This window comes from Pygocentrus nattereri, chromosome 7 (genome assembly GCF_015220715.1).
Source record: "Pygocentrus nattereri isolate fPygNat1 chromosome 7, fPygNat1.pri, whole genome shotgun sequence".
NCBI classification, from domain to species: domain Eukaryota; kingdom Metazoa; phylum Chordata; class Actinopteri; order Characiformes; family Serrasalmidae; genus Pygocentrus; species Pygocentrus nattereri.
Window position 1 is genome coordinate 7,089,044 of NC_051217.1, and position 15,081 is coordinate 7,104,124.

General features: G+C 39.0%; 1 protein-coding gene across 2 annotated transcripts in view; it reads right to left on the bottom strand.

Moving 5' to 3' along the window:
* The window catches only part of tspan9a (tetraspanin 9a), a 238,864-nt gene that overhangs the window by 155,229 nt on the left and 68,554 nt on the right, over positions 1–15,081 (bottom strand). For both annotated transcript variants that reach the window (XM_017687258.2, XM_017687202.2), the window contains exon 3: positions 9,550–9,621. The gene's annotated coding sequence lies outside the window, so the exon portion shown is untranslated. The remainder of the gene's footprint in view (positions 1–9,549; positions 9,622–15,081) is intronic.

Genomic DNA, 15,081 nt, shown 5'->3' on the forward strand with positions numbered 1-15,081 from the left:
TCTCTCTTCTCAGTCTCTCTCTCTCTATATAGTTTCTTTGCCCTTACTTCTTTGCGAAGTATTGCCCCAGTTTCACTGAGTGTACCAAGTGTTGTTTATCTGCCTGTGATGTGGTGCTTTTGACCGGATTAGTTTGTTTATGCCTAGCCCTTTTACTGTTGCTTTGTCTTTTCTGGTTTTTACTCTTCTTGTGTTTTTTTTACCTTTCTTTGGATCTCCCTTGGTTTTTCACACGCTCTCACTTTTGGCCTCCACCCATTTCATTACTATGAGTTTGGATTTCACTTTTTTTTATTAATACCTCATAACTGGCTTTTTTCCCCACAAGGGTCATAGCAAAGTATACCGTAAGTTCAACTAACTACTACAATCGGAATTCAAGTTGTCATGAAAGTTATTAGTCATTTTTTGCTGTCTACTGTACTCAAGTGAAAATGAATCATAGTAAGTAGTAAACAAAACAGTTACTGGATGTGAAAGCTGTATGAAGGTGTGTCTGATGGAGAGGTATATGAGGTCACATATTTTCCCCACAGTAAATAAGAATGGGGCAAAAGGTGCACCTGCGTTTCTCTGAGATCACTGCAAGATTCTCCAAACCTTCATACACTGGTGTCCAAATTAAAAATCCAGTAATGCCTCAGATCCTTGCAACATCTGCTAGCATGTGCACTACTGACCATCTGCCCGAGTAAGTCTAAATGACATCCAGCCTAAAATTAGTCAAGCATGTGAAAAGCTTACATTGCCTTCCTCAAAGCGACTGCCAGGCAGTACTGGTGGCAGACAATAAAACTCAAAGTCTGGCAAGTATTATTTTTGTGATTTTTGGGATTATAATAAACAACACAGCCCCACAGCTCTCATTAGGCACCAACATGTCGCTGCATTTAAATTAGCTGCTTTATTTTAGTAAAAGACCTTTTCATGCAGAAAGCTCATTAGAAACTTTGACCTTTTCAAAGACATTGCAGCCTACAGGAACACAAAACCAAGGCTATTTTTTTATTCTGTAAATTCATGATTGTTCTGTCATCCACAGTATTAAATTATTTTTTGAACTAGGACTCAATGCCAAAACTCACTCCAGAGGCTGTCATAGCTTCATTAAAAAATAATTTTATTAACTTTCAACCAATTTGCATTTACTGATTTTAATACTTCAACATTTCTGGCAAAATATCGTCTTTTAATGCAACCCCAAGACTGCTCTAGTCCAGACTGAATTACTGAATTGTGTTCCTACTTTGTTTGCTGATGTTTCTATCAACTATTTGGATTATGAGTCTAACCTATAACATTCTCCCAAAGGAACACATTTCAGATGAGAAAGAGCAAATAAGAACTGTGTGAGTGACTGCACTTCAAATGTAATACTGTGCAGCAGCATTGTGTATGGCAGCATTAACAAAGATGAGCAAGACTAGCTGCTAGGTTCAGACATGTCTTATGAGGTCATTAGGGTCAATACTGGGGCTGTCTGAGTCTCTGTTAATGACTCTCTCCACTTTAAAGCTTTTGTGACTCAATTTGAGTCCATCTCTGGGACTGCCACATCAGGGCATGTTGTCTTTTCGCATCTTACTGTTTTACGGAAGTTCAGAGGCAGATTTATTCCATCTCCATCCAACATAATGCAGGCACAGGACTGGAACCCACCACACTTTCTGAGAATAAGGCTTTTCTATTCTGATGAAATGTGCAAAAATATAAAAAGAACTGACACAGAGTCCACTGACCCTGTGAATAAAACATATTGTAAGCCACAGGCTTACATTTCCTCTTCAGTCTTCTAGCTAGAAAACAAGACAGTGCAGATATTTGCTGTATATGAGCATGTGTAAAATAGCTACTGCAGGGGTCTACTTGCAGGCCTTAAAAGGTATATATGTACTCTATATTGCCAAAGGTATTCACTCACCCATCCAAATCATGACCACTTCCACGGCCACATGTGTTAAAAACCAGACACCTAGGCATGCAGACTGCTTCTACAAACATTTATGAAAAAATAGGCTGCGCTCAGGAACTCGGTGAATTCCACCATGGTACCATGATAGGATGCCACCTGTACAAAGTCCAGTCATGAAATTTCCTCACTACTAAATTTTCCACAGTCAACTGTCAGTGGTATTATAACAAAGTGGAAGCAATTGGGAACGACAGCAACTCAGCCACGAAGTGGTAATCCACGTAAAATGACAGCGTGGGGTCAGCGGATGCTGAGGTGCATAGTGTGCAGAGGTCGACAACTTTCTGCAGATCCTGCAGAGACCTCCAAATATCATGTGGCCTTCAGATGAGCTACGGAACAATGCAGAGCTTCACGGAAAGCGTTTCCATGAATGAGCAGCTGCATCCAAGCGCAATGCAAAGCGTCAAATGCAGTGGTATAAAGCGCCGCCACTGGACTCTAGAGCAGTGGAGACGTGTTCTCTGGAGTGATGAATCACGTTTCTCCATCTGTCAATCCGATGGACAAGTCTGTGTTTGGTGGTTGCCAGGAGAACGGTACATGTCTGACTGCATTGTGCCAAGTGTAAAGTTTGGTGGAGGGGGGATCATGGTGTGGGGTTGTTCATTAGGAGTTGGGCTCGGTCCCGTAGTTCCAGTGAAAGGAACTCCTAATGCTTCAGCAGACCAAGAGATTTTGGATAATTTCATACTCCTAACTTTGTGGGAACAGTTTGGGGACGGCCCCTTCCTGTTCCAACATGACTGCACACCAGTGCACAAATCAAGGTCCATAAAGACATGACTGAGCAAGTTTGGTGTGGAAGAACTTGACTGGCCTTCACAGAGTCCTGACCTCAGAGCAGAGACTGCCAGCCAGGTCTTCTCGTCCAACATCAGTGTCTGACCTCACAAAAGCACTTATGGAAAAATGGTCAGAAATTCCCATAAACACACTCCTAAACACACTTCACCTTGTAGAAAGCCTTCCCAGAAGAATTGAAGCTGTTACAGGATTTTTTGAGTTCTACTGTGACCTTCTCACTCCAACCTGAATGGATGGGCTTACCTGCTGTAATTTACGTAAGGAAATATGTACAAACACAAAAACGATGATTTCAAAACAGGCTATTTCTGCACTTTAATTTCCCTTACACTTACATGGAATGGGGTAAATGTTATATTATGAACACTAACCATGTTCACATGTTTACTACATTATAACATCAAACGTTACACTTTTTAAAAAAAAGAGGAAGATTTTCCACGAAACGGCCTTTCAAAATCCAGTCTGGCCTACGGGCAGTGCTATAAGCTTGCAACAAATCGATATGAAGCGCACGCGCCCCTGAGGGAACGGCTTAATCAAAGCCTACCTGCCCGCACAGGGATATTGGAGATAGACTTGAAGAGAATCAGCCTTGAGAGAAGAAACATTCTTCACATGTTCATCAGAAGTGAGGCATGCTTTCAAAAGTGATTTAAATATGATTTAAATTTCTGCTGTGTTGACTGTGTTTGAAATGGCCATTTTTCATCTCAACTTGAGCATGTAAAATGTAAGCAAACAGCCATCATGCTTCAAGTCTACTTTCAAGCTTCTCCAGCTACTTCAAGCAGTTCACCATGAGTGACATGCTTGAAAACATGTAGAATATACAATCCCACAATGTTTAAAACAACCACAACTGGTTAAAACAAAAACATCACAAAAACGTTCTGGATTACCAACTTTAGTGCTAAGCATTGCTACACATAGTTAAAACTGCTGTTTTAAAAGCAGTTTAACAGTATGCAAATTTGGCCTGACTAGTTTGGACAGAGGGAGACAACAACAGGAGGCTAAAGCCTTCATACAGCAATTCAAACATAAAAGCTGGTGACACAGTACACCTGCATTAGAGTTACCATATTGTCATATAATGGATTGTAAATCAATAATAAAAAAAAAAAAACATAAAATCAATATTAACCATCAGAATGGAGAAAAAAATACGGTGGTTTTGGGCATGACATTGCTGTTGGCGCCAGATGGTTTGAGTATATCTAACTACTACTCTCCTGCAATTGTCACACATACAACAGTCTCTAGAGTTTACTCAGAAAGGTGCAATAAAGAAAACTTCCAATTAGTGGCAGTTTTACAGACAAGAACACCTTGTTGATGGGAGAGAGTGACAGAGAATGGCCAGACTGGTGCGAACAGACAAAGGAAACAGTAACTAAAATAACCACTCTGTACAATTGTGCTGAGCAGAAACGCATCTCAGAATGCACAACACATGGAAACTTGAGGTGGACTGGCCATGACAGCAGAAGACCATGTTGGGTTCCACTTGTACCAGCCAAGAACATACAGCTGAGGCTGCAGTGGGCACAGGCTCACCAAATCTGATCTGTTGAAGACTCTAAAATAAATTTAAATTTCTGCTGTGGCACAAAGATGGTAGGGTCAGAATTTGGTGCCATCCATGGACCCAACCTGCCTTGTGTCAACAGTCCAGGCTAGTGGAGGTGACGTAATAGTGTGGGGGAACAGTATTTTCTTGGTTAATACCAACCAATAATTGCTTGAATCCCACAGCCTATTTGAGTATTGCTGCTGATCATGTTCATCCCTTTATGGTCACAATTTACCCATTTTCTAATAGCTATGTCCAGTATGTATGCCTGTCCCTGCAGTATATTACAAAGTCAAAGGTATCTCAAACTGGTTTCATGAGCATGACAGTAAGTACAGTGTCCAGGTTCCCAGTCACCAGACCTGAATCCTATAGAACACTGTGGTGATGTATTATATGAAGAGATTCTTAGTAGCATGAAATTACACCTGAAAAAAACCAAAATGAAACGTAAGAATGAAGAAAACTACATTCTTAAGAAAAAAGTTTCAAAAATTGTAATTCTTCAAATTACTTCTTCAATTACTTCTAAGACTAAGTGGTATTCTTGAAAATATTATGTTCTTAAGAAAGCCTGACACTCAACTGAAGCTGTAAGAGTTGATGAGCTCTGTGCTCCTCATCCTCGTCAACCACTTTCCGCCTTCACTCCACAATCGTCGTATTTTCTAAGGAGGATTTTTTTTCCTATTTGTTCCTCCATGAGCTCTAGTTCTGGTTTGCAAAATTTTTTAAACACTTGGTCTGATGTTTTTCCTCCATTTTACTCCTTTGAGCAGATAAAAAAAAACAGTTAATAGAAATTAATAATGTATCTCACAGCATTTATGGTAAGATGTAAAATTCACTAGAGCCTGCGTAAGAAAACAATGAATCTAAGGAACTATTTAAGATTTTCTGAAGAGAATATTTGAAAACTTAAAAAAAATTTTTTTTTTGAGAACTGCATTTAAGAACATTCTTATGAACCTTTATGTGTTTGTCTTAAGAACTTTCACAAGCTTTTTCTTAGGAAAGCTTTCATGAATCCAGCCCCAGAATATCAAAGGAATGTTTCCAAAATTTTGTGGAATTCATGTCAAGAAGAATAGAGGCTGTTCATAGAGAAAAAAGGGGCCTTACCCTCATTAGCATAGCGTTCCTAATAAAAGCACTTGGTGAGTGTGCAACCAATTTTGTGTTCTCTACATGCTGTGATAACTATTTTTAAAAACAGTCCTCTCAAACTGATAATAATAAAAGTGGGCAGAGGAAAAAGGATCATAACCTGCAGGAATAAGTCAATGGTTATAGTACATATTGAAAACATGAATTTACAAAGGCAGCACAGATCAGCTTCATTCTTCATTCTGTTGCATTTAATGTACACAAATATTTACTGCAAATGCTGAAGGTCACAACATCAGAGCACCATCAGAAGCCAACCTGACTCATGATGTTCATGACATGTAAGATTCAAGACTCATTCAAATCCTCAGAGAAAAGTCAAGGTAGATATTGACACAGTAGACGGCAGTGCTGCACGGTTCTTTAATCTGTTTTGGTCATACTCCTCTACAAACCCCCCCCCCCCAAAAAAAAAACCCAAAAAATTAATCATTACACATAACGGCTTCCAAACAAACCAATGAACATGACGTTACTGATGAAGCAAAACAACTGTGTTTGAATTTAGCTCTACTGAGAATATGTGAAAAATCTGACAGCTGTTTAACAAGACATGCTGACATCCCCCTTTGCTTTGTTTTTAACAATGTTTGATAGAATTCTAAAAGTTAGAGACAAAAGCTCATGTTAGACAAATATTAATATGTATTCACAGCACTATAAAATGGTTATTTCATGGACGAATTCCAAAAAACAAAGCTATTTAAAAGCATTATCTTGAAGAAACTGGTAGCCAAATCATCACAGAGAACAATCAAATTGGATTATAAATCAATATTAAACATCATAGAAGGCCATTTAAAAAAAATAAAACACAGTGATTTTACGGTACTATTAAATAGCAGGTTAGTTTATCTTAACTAGATTTTGTGACTGTATTGTCTGAAAGCATAAAAAGTGGGTCCAGTCTGCAATACTCAACATTAATGAATAAGGATCGGGACATCCCTATTAAACATTAAAAACATCTATGCGCTGGTATTTATAGATTTTATAAAGTTAGAATGAATCAAAAACTCTTTAAAGCCGATAAAAGTAACAGGTTGAAACAAACAGAAATGATTTAATAAGCATAAGTGGACAGCAGCAAAAAAAAAAAAAAAGCCTCCCAACATCATTTGTTTCAATTTTGCACATTTGGCAGATAAAGTAAAATAGTGTGGGGCTTTAACAAAACAGAAGCACAAAAGATGTTAACCTTGTGTTCCAGCTTAGATTACGTGCTTGAAATTTTGACAAACACGACTGGGGTGACATTGGAGAATGGCAAAGCAGGCTGCATGTGTACCCGAGGCTCTTTGAAGTGTTTCAGCGACGCTGTCGGGAGCACAGCGGATCTGTCTCTGGCCTATTCACTAGTGCTGCTCAGGCCAATGCTCACCGCACAAGGCTCTGTTCAGCAGTGATTCAGGCCGGGCGGCTTTGCCACTAAACAAGATATCAATTCTCCCTTTCTGAATGCAGGGTAATTAGAGTGGTGACAATGGAAATAAGCAGGCAATTTAGCCCACAGTATCGCTAAGAAACTCTTGTGCTGAGAATGAGTTACACATGCAGAGGTAATATTATTTATATCTGTTCATTAGTTTGTTTGTGTGAATGAACGTGCTGTCTTGTTTTGTGTTGAAATATGCACAATCATGAATACGTAATAAGTACGTTCCTCTGGACAATGAGAACTAATACAGACGAATGATTTCATGGATTAATTGGTGTTTTCAGACCGCTGGACTGCGCTGCGTATAGCACGTGTTTTTCCTACTCGTTATCCTTTTAATACGTGCACACAAAACAAGACACTTGATATCAATTGTTTGCACAATAGTTCAGATCAAAATGATGTGCGCCTCCATATCATGACTTGTGCAAATAAACGTAATCTGAAGGTTCTGTGGTCTAATCAAGCATCTCCTGTTGCATCATTAATTACTCGGCTATATAAATAAATGCAGAGCGAACAACTGTTTCCATTGTGCTCTTTCTCTCCTGCTTCTTTCCACCATTTTGCCAGGCGGTAATTCATTGTCTCCCCTGCCGAGTGATAGCCAATCAATACCCAATTACGAAGACGCTAGTGAACTAGTGATGTCCCTAGAGGGAGTATCTAGTAGGCTGTGTGCTAGGGGGAAATGTAAATGCAAATGGTGCATATGGGGTATTACCCTTATGGTTAGCAGGCCTTGTTTGGCATGCTCTCTCTCTGTGGGCTTGAGTTACATCTGACCTCTCTGCACTGCAACCACTGATGGGCTTCATGCCTGTGGTCAGTGTGAGCAGTCAGCATTGCAAAGCGTAGCTGATATTTAAGTGACCTCCTCTGTCAATACGCCCGAATGATCCACCAGCTGAAGACTCATGCACATTTACACGCACATCATGCATACACTATTACAGAAACTGTATATGGCCACCAACGCTTCACTAGTTCATTTACTGTAGCCTACAAAAGCCCAGTTTGATACCAGGACTTAGGGAACAGAACTGGCGCAACAATGCCAAGCCCTACAGGGCAACACATACAGACGCAAACACGCCCGGATGAATGAAGACACAGACGCCCTCGCCATGCTGACGCCTGCTAGAGTTCAGCTTGCTTTTGATCTGTGGGTGCAGGTTGTGTGGCCTCTCACTAATTTTAGCCATCCCTTTTAGCCACGCTTGGCTTTGAAGTTTCCGGCCTCCGGGATAGAGGGCTACAGTGCTTATCAGGAGGACAAGAGTAAAGCACCTTCTCCAAAATCATGTATGTAGACACACATGCACACGGAGGACGCCAGGCCCCATGTTCAAATGAATTTTATAAATATACCTAAATATGTAATTCATTTATTTCAATTTAGTTTATTCAGAAAATATTCTGTGACAAAAATGACAAGCCACAAAAGTCATCCAATGAACCTGAACAACACTGAGCAAATCTCCTGGAAAGAATGAGTGAAAGTCACTCCCAAAAGAACCCTAAAGCGCCTATTTAAAAAAAGGTAGATCTATCCAATACTAGTCTGTGAATACTTCTGCAAGCAGCATTTTTCATTTATATTATATATATATATATATATATATATATATATATATATATATTATACTGACAAATTATTAATTTTGACTTCCAGACCATACTGGCTGAAACACATATACACATATGTACAAGTAACTGCTTTTGCAAAATGTCTTATGTGTCATAAATATGCAGATGCTATATTATGATTACTATCACCTTTATTAGAGAAATAAATGTGTGTACCATTAAAGTTAACTGTAATTCTTTTCAAAGACCCTTCATTTCCAAAATATATATGCACAGGCTGTAACAACTCACACAATTCATTATACAATTCAATGCTCCAATTTGATCCATAACATACAATACAAAATGATACGCTAGAATACAATATAGCATACTGTATTATTTTACTACCTGTAAGAAATAAGAAATATGTCCCATTTGTATTATAAATCTGTCACTGACTGTAATAAAGTCCTATATGTATCATATATATGTAAACCTCTATATGGCCCTTATGCATCATTGTGTGTACTGTATGTGTGTATATTCAACTGCAAAGTTCATTATATAGAGAAAAAACAAAACATAATACGACAAATATAAGAAAACATCAGGCATTGTTCTCCAGCACTATGATGAAAACTCCACAGAAAAACAGCACATTCACCAGCCAGATTGCATGCACTATTTTTACTGAGTGCCCGGCAAGAGCCAGTACTGTGAAGGGTGTAATGTCGTCAGATATCAGAGCTGCTCGCTAAGTCTTCATCTGAGGCCTGATTGAGAGATGACTGACTATAGAGAGCTTTGCACTATTTATAGTGTTGAAGGGAGACGAGGGGGACATGTGCTACAGAATAACAGTCATCTCAGCATAACACATTAAGACGTGCATTTTATAGCATGTCTGTTATGTATCATTATTATTATAACTGCATACATACAACTTTAAAGTCAACCTGCAAATCAAGCAGGAAGCCTTTGTCAGCTGACTAGCAGAGGAGAACAGGGTGGTCTTACCTGCCACCACTCCAGATAGATAGAACGTGGCCCCTGTCTGCAACTCGGTCACGGATCAGAGAACATGGATACCTGCAGCAAACACACAAATACACCATTACACACACAGGCCTATACCCACAATCTCATTCTGATTACCGCAGCCAATGAATAATGTGCCACAAAACCATTTGTAAAGAGAGGCAGACCCATAAACTATAATATAAGCAGGAATAAAAAATAGGAGAGATGTGTTCCCCAGGCCAGAGCAGGGCATAAAATTTTAAAGAGCATCAGCACCACAGCTTGAGGAAATCTAAGAACCATCTGCATTTCTACTTAAAAAACGACAGATTTGATTCTTCGACTAAACGCCAACATCCATCTGACTTTCTCTACAACACAGAAAGTGTACTGAATCTAAATCTAAACTAGTGATGGTTTTCAGAGAGGTTAACACAGTCCGGAGCAAAGCAGCAAACATTAACCTGAAGTATGCACACATACAGCCCACCTTCCCACCAAGTCTGATGGATTCACGGCCGTGTGATGAGATATACTGAGGACGAAGGGCCAGCTGTGGCTGCTGTGTTGAGTGAATGATAGTTCTCCTTTCACAGGCTGAGATGAGGGGTGCAGAGGGTGCCTACAGGCTGATTTAGAGGCCCACTCACACACACGCACCCATATATACCCAAGCCCATGGCTCTCCCACCATGACTTACGACAGCACTTCCACTCTGTGATGAGGAACGATATCATTGTTTCCCTTCTATCATTTAGCGCCGTTCTACCTGTCTGTGAGAGCAGAGGAATGTAGGTGAAGCAAAGAGGAACATCAAGGCTTCACATTGTTTCAGAAAAACTCGCCATGAAGCCAAATGTACCCATGTGAACGGGGAAGAACATGTAGCCTCTCAAACTCCTTGGAACCACCGGTGGTTCCAAAATGCACTTCGTCATATTGTTCATAACTTTCATATTTCATAAGCAACATTCAAAAAGTGGGTGTCATATGAGAGGTATAACTCTTCTTTCCAGTCAAATAGATGGGTAATATAATTTTAAACCCTTATAATAGAAGAAGCAGAAATGTCTACTGAAAGTCGACCCATTTTCCCACAAATCTGGGCTAGGAACTATAAACAGATGGCGTCTCTTCAGTGATCTGCTCTGTAAAAATTATTTTTATAAAGTAATACAAAGAGTGTCTGAGATTTTTGGCTTTCAGCAGTAAATTGTAACATATAGGAATATGTGTGATCATAAAACACATTTTCTGTTCATTTGAGGGGAGCTTTTACCCAAAAAATAAATAAAATAAAAATGTATTTCATGCAGTTACTGAATAATCAATATTTAGATTCGGTCATGTAAATTCAGATGTATATATATATATATATATATATATATATATATATACACACACACACACACACACACCCTGGAGCATAAGAGCTTAAGGAACTCAATTAAACACAGCAACATGGCACAGCAGCCCAACATTCTGCTTTGCAGTATTGCTCTAGAGAACTGTTTTGTGACAGGACCTATTAAAGCTTGATCCTACATTTCCCAGAGTTTCAGTTGGTGAGGGCATGGCCACACCTTCTCATCTACTGTGAGCCACTTAACATTGCAACTTTAGCAAGGATTGCTGTTGCCGTAACATATGACGAAACACATGCTTTGTGAGAAACATCTGCATGTGTTCAAAGCAATTCAAGCCAGAAGATTTCAAGAAAGACTTCAAGTCTGGACTTCTGAACCAGTACTAAACCAGACTGGATCTCAGATTTTCCCAGGGACACTCGGCAGAAACAGAAAACCAGCACTGTGGTAGGCGTTCAATGACAGTTGAGCTAACACTGCTTTAACTACTAAACTAACTACAGAGTGCTCACGTCCCAACACTACAAAATGTTTGTCTCACCTTAGCAAAGTTACTTGAGGTAAATTCGCTTTGCATTCATAAGCTGCTTCACAGACTCCAGTGTGCGTTTCATTCTCATACTACAACTACAGTCTCTCGCTTCAATCGGTTTCAACATGAACCTTGATTAAAATTTATATGGCTTTCTGGTCTTTCACTTCAGAATCATCTCTGAAAAAGTAAACAAGTCTCCATATAAATACATATTTAGTCTTCAAACACAATGCTCAATATTCCTGGTTCGTAAGACAGTGGATGGTTGTTTATACACAGTTTTTGAAGTGTGGGAGAGAGTGAACGAGCGAGTATTCATTGAGTGAGTGGGAGAGGAGTGTGTAAACCATACACATTTACATTTACAGCATTTAGCAGACACTCTTATCCAGAGCGACTTACAAGAAGTGCTTTGTCTATCTAGAGAAAGTATATGCACATGTAACCACATGTGACTTTTTTCTTGGAAATGGCTTTAACAGTAAAAAATACGGTTTTCTTTTAACCTTTGGCTTTTAATGTCAGTATTTAAATACTGAAATCACTATTTGGGTCTTCATTACACTGCATCACAGAAAGTCAGGGAGAAAAGATTTAGGCCAGCAATTCAGTGGAACTCTATTACGTTTTAACAGGGCTGTGAAGTGTTATGGTTTTGCTCGTATTTGCAAATCAAGTAAGCATATTACGCTTTGCTACAACAGAACACTAGTGCTTCAAAGTGAGTGTACTGCCCAGAATGTGTTGCTAAGGACTTGATTAAGCCAGCCTAAGTTCTCTACCTGATGTTAGCTAGAACTACAAACAATGAAACAATATTTCTCTGTTCTCAATGTTTTCACAACAGTTGAACATTTTGATTCATCATCCAACAAATATTGAGAAGAAGCCCATGTCATTACAATCTACTGCGGCACCTAGTGTAGGCGTTAGCTCTTCTCATTTAATTCAATACAGCTTCTATTACGCAAGCATAGTGACCGAAAGACTGCCCTTGACCATTTTTTCAATAATAAAACATTTGAGTCACTACATTTTATTAAAGTTGTTCATTTTAGCAGTTTACTACTTTACCATGTTAGTGTATTATAAGTTAATACAACGCAAAAAGTACTTTTTTCTTCCCAGCGTTTAATCCATTAATCTTTTAATACATTTTTAAAAACGTAGATATCTGAACATCACAAATTTAGTCAGAATGCACATCCCTACTCCAGCCTTCATATAAATCACTGGATGTTGGTGCCATTTCTATCTTGCCTGATGTATCACGTAAGGGGTATAATAGTCTTACAACTTCTGGCTTCACTTGCAATCCAATGACATGTGAAATGAACCAATGTGAATAAGGGAGAACATTCATATGCCCCCAAGCATTTGGGTTTATTGGCTTGTCAGGCTCTGGGCTTCATCCATATCAATAAATGTTGTCCTTGGTACAAAATTATGACCTTGGCACTGTTTCTCCATCTTGCCTGATGTAATTTAACAACTTCTGGCTTCCGTTGTAACCATATGACAAGACTGAAGAAACGGCTCTGAATTTAAGCAGCTGAGTTGGACTCGAAGCCTGTCCCTTCAGAATGTTCAAGTTTAGTGCAATGTCCTGGAGTGAGTGACCTGTCTGTTAAAGGGAATGTCCAAAAAAGGCTTATTCTTTTATTAAAGACAGCCTATCCTTTTCTAGGGGACTGAAAAAAAGAGTAAAGCCTTACAACATGCAACTACTCTAATGAATATTAATGAAACCATCCCAACTTTGTTCTAATGTCTCTCTGTAGCAATACGCCATGTAGAAGAGATGGAACAAAGCAATCAGGCCATGATGAGGGCACAATAAACAGTGGTGTGGTTCAGGGTATGATTACTAAACCCCAGTGTTATTCTAACCGTCTGCGGCCCTATGAAGGTGAACCACCTCCCTGTGCTCAGATGATAACTGGCCGCCTTGAAAGATGTACGACACTCGCTCAGTTACACTAAAGGGGGGTTAAGGCAAGAGGGCAGAGACTGAACACAGTCCACATTCTCACAAGCACTACTAGATTAAATGTTCAAGGACAAACATGAAACAAATGGGTGAGGTGTCCTTTTCACTTCCATTCCTTCCTCAGATGGAAGGGAAAGACATAGAAAAGAGAAAAAAATCAGGTGTACGCCTTTTTTGAGGGGACAGCGGGAGTGATTAGTTGCCTTTTAGTCAGAACATTTTTTTGGAAATCTGCACACATTCCCAATTCCATATGCTATAAAATATTTTTAGAAAATACGACCAAGCAGGTCAAGCACATATATGTCAATTATAGTGCACATCTCTACTCCAAACCAAAGGATGATACAAATGCTGAGGGAAAAAGCTCCAAGGCTCACTTGAGCCTGTAGAGCTTTGAATTAGAATGATTTCAAACAACAGTTTTCCGTACGGTTCAGGACTGCATGAGTCCACATTAGGGCTGCACTGTACATTGTTAGTTAATTGCTGCTGCAGCATTAGCTTTTGTAACATTCATATGACAAAAGGCTTCCATAAGCAAATGATGCCTTTAATAAGTCACAAAACTGTCAATTATATGCTATGAGCATCCTGAACAATGTCAGGCATTCCAGATGAGTTTCTGTATGTTTTATGATTAATTATAGAACATGCATGATTCAACAATGGTACATAACGGCAACTAGTCAATCAAAGTAATGCAGGCTTATTTCTGACTTACAACATGGCTTGTTTGCAGCAATACGCAGTATAAGTAGTCACTTAGGGCCCTTGAGCCACCATGTCTCCAATGAACATGCAGACTGTTTGATATACTATATATTTATTATATAAATACTATGTGGTACATGGTGGTTCTCATATAGTTATATATTGTTTGTGTTTATTTTTCACCCTGGAGGTCAATAAATACTAAAGACATACGGAAAATGAGACACCTAACTACTAGGTGCAAGATCTGGTACACCAACAAAACTGCCATGATCAGAAAAACAGTACTTCAAAGAGAGAAGGGAAAAAAAAAAAAAAAAAATCTATCTCCTCTCTTATTTCAGATCTGACAAAAAAACAAAAACAAACAAAAAAAACAACATCTGCAGTGTTCTTGCCCATCTTTACACTATGAAGAAGCTGTTACTGAGAAAAGGAAATTGCAAATGAAACAAAGAAACTGGTGTTTTCGGAACAATGGACTGACCTCCCCAGAGCCATACTTGAATGTGAGAATGGCAACCAACTTCTAAGACTGAACTTTGGAGGTGCAAAAAAGTGTCCCTGCAAATTTTTTTGAAAAGCTGAAAGCAAGACTGCTAAAATAAATGTAAGCTGTAAGGCAGAGAGTGGACGTACTAGTGCACAATTTTCCTTTCCATTCAGAACAGCTGCTAAGCACAATTTATTCAGGAGCAAGACCAGAAAATATATGCTTAAGAGTGGTCTCTGACATTTGAACAGCAATATTTGCAAGGTGTATTGCAATTTAAATATATAGCAATATAATCCCAAATGAAGTACGGTTAAATGATGCAGTCCATTCATCCACAGTCCACATTCATCTAAAGACTCAGCATAGACTCTTTTTCACAGACACACAGGGGGGCAAATATACCAGAACCATGCTCAGGGTCAACAG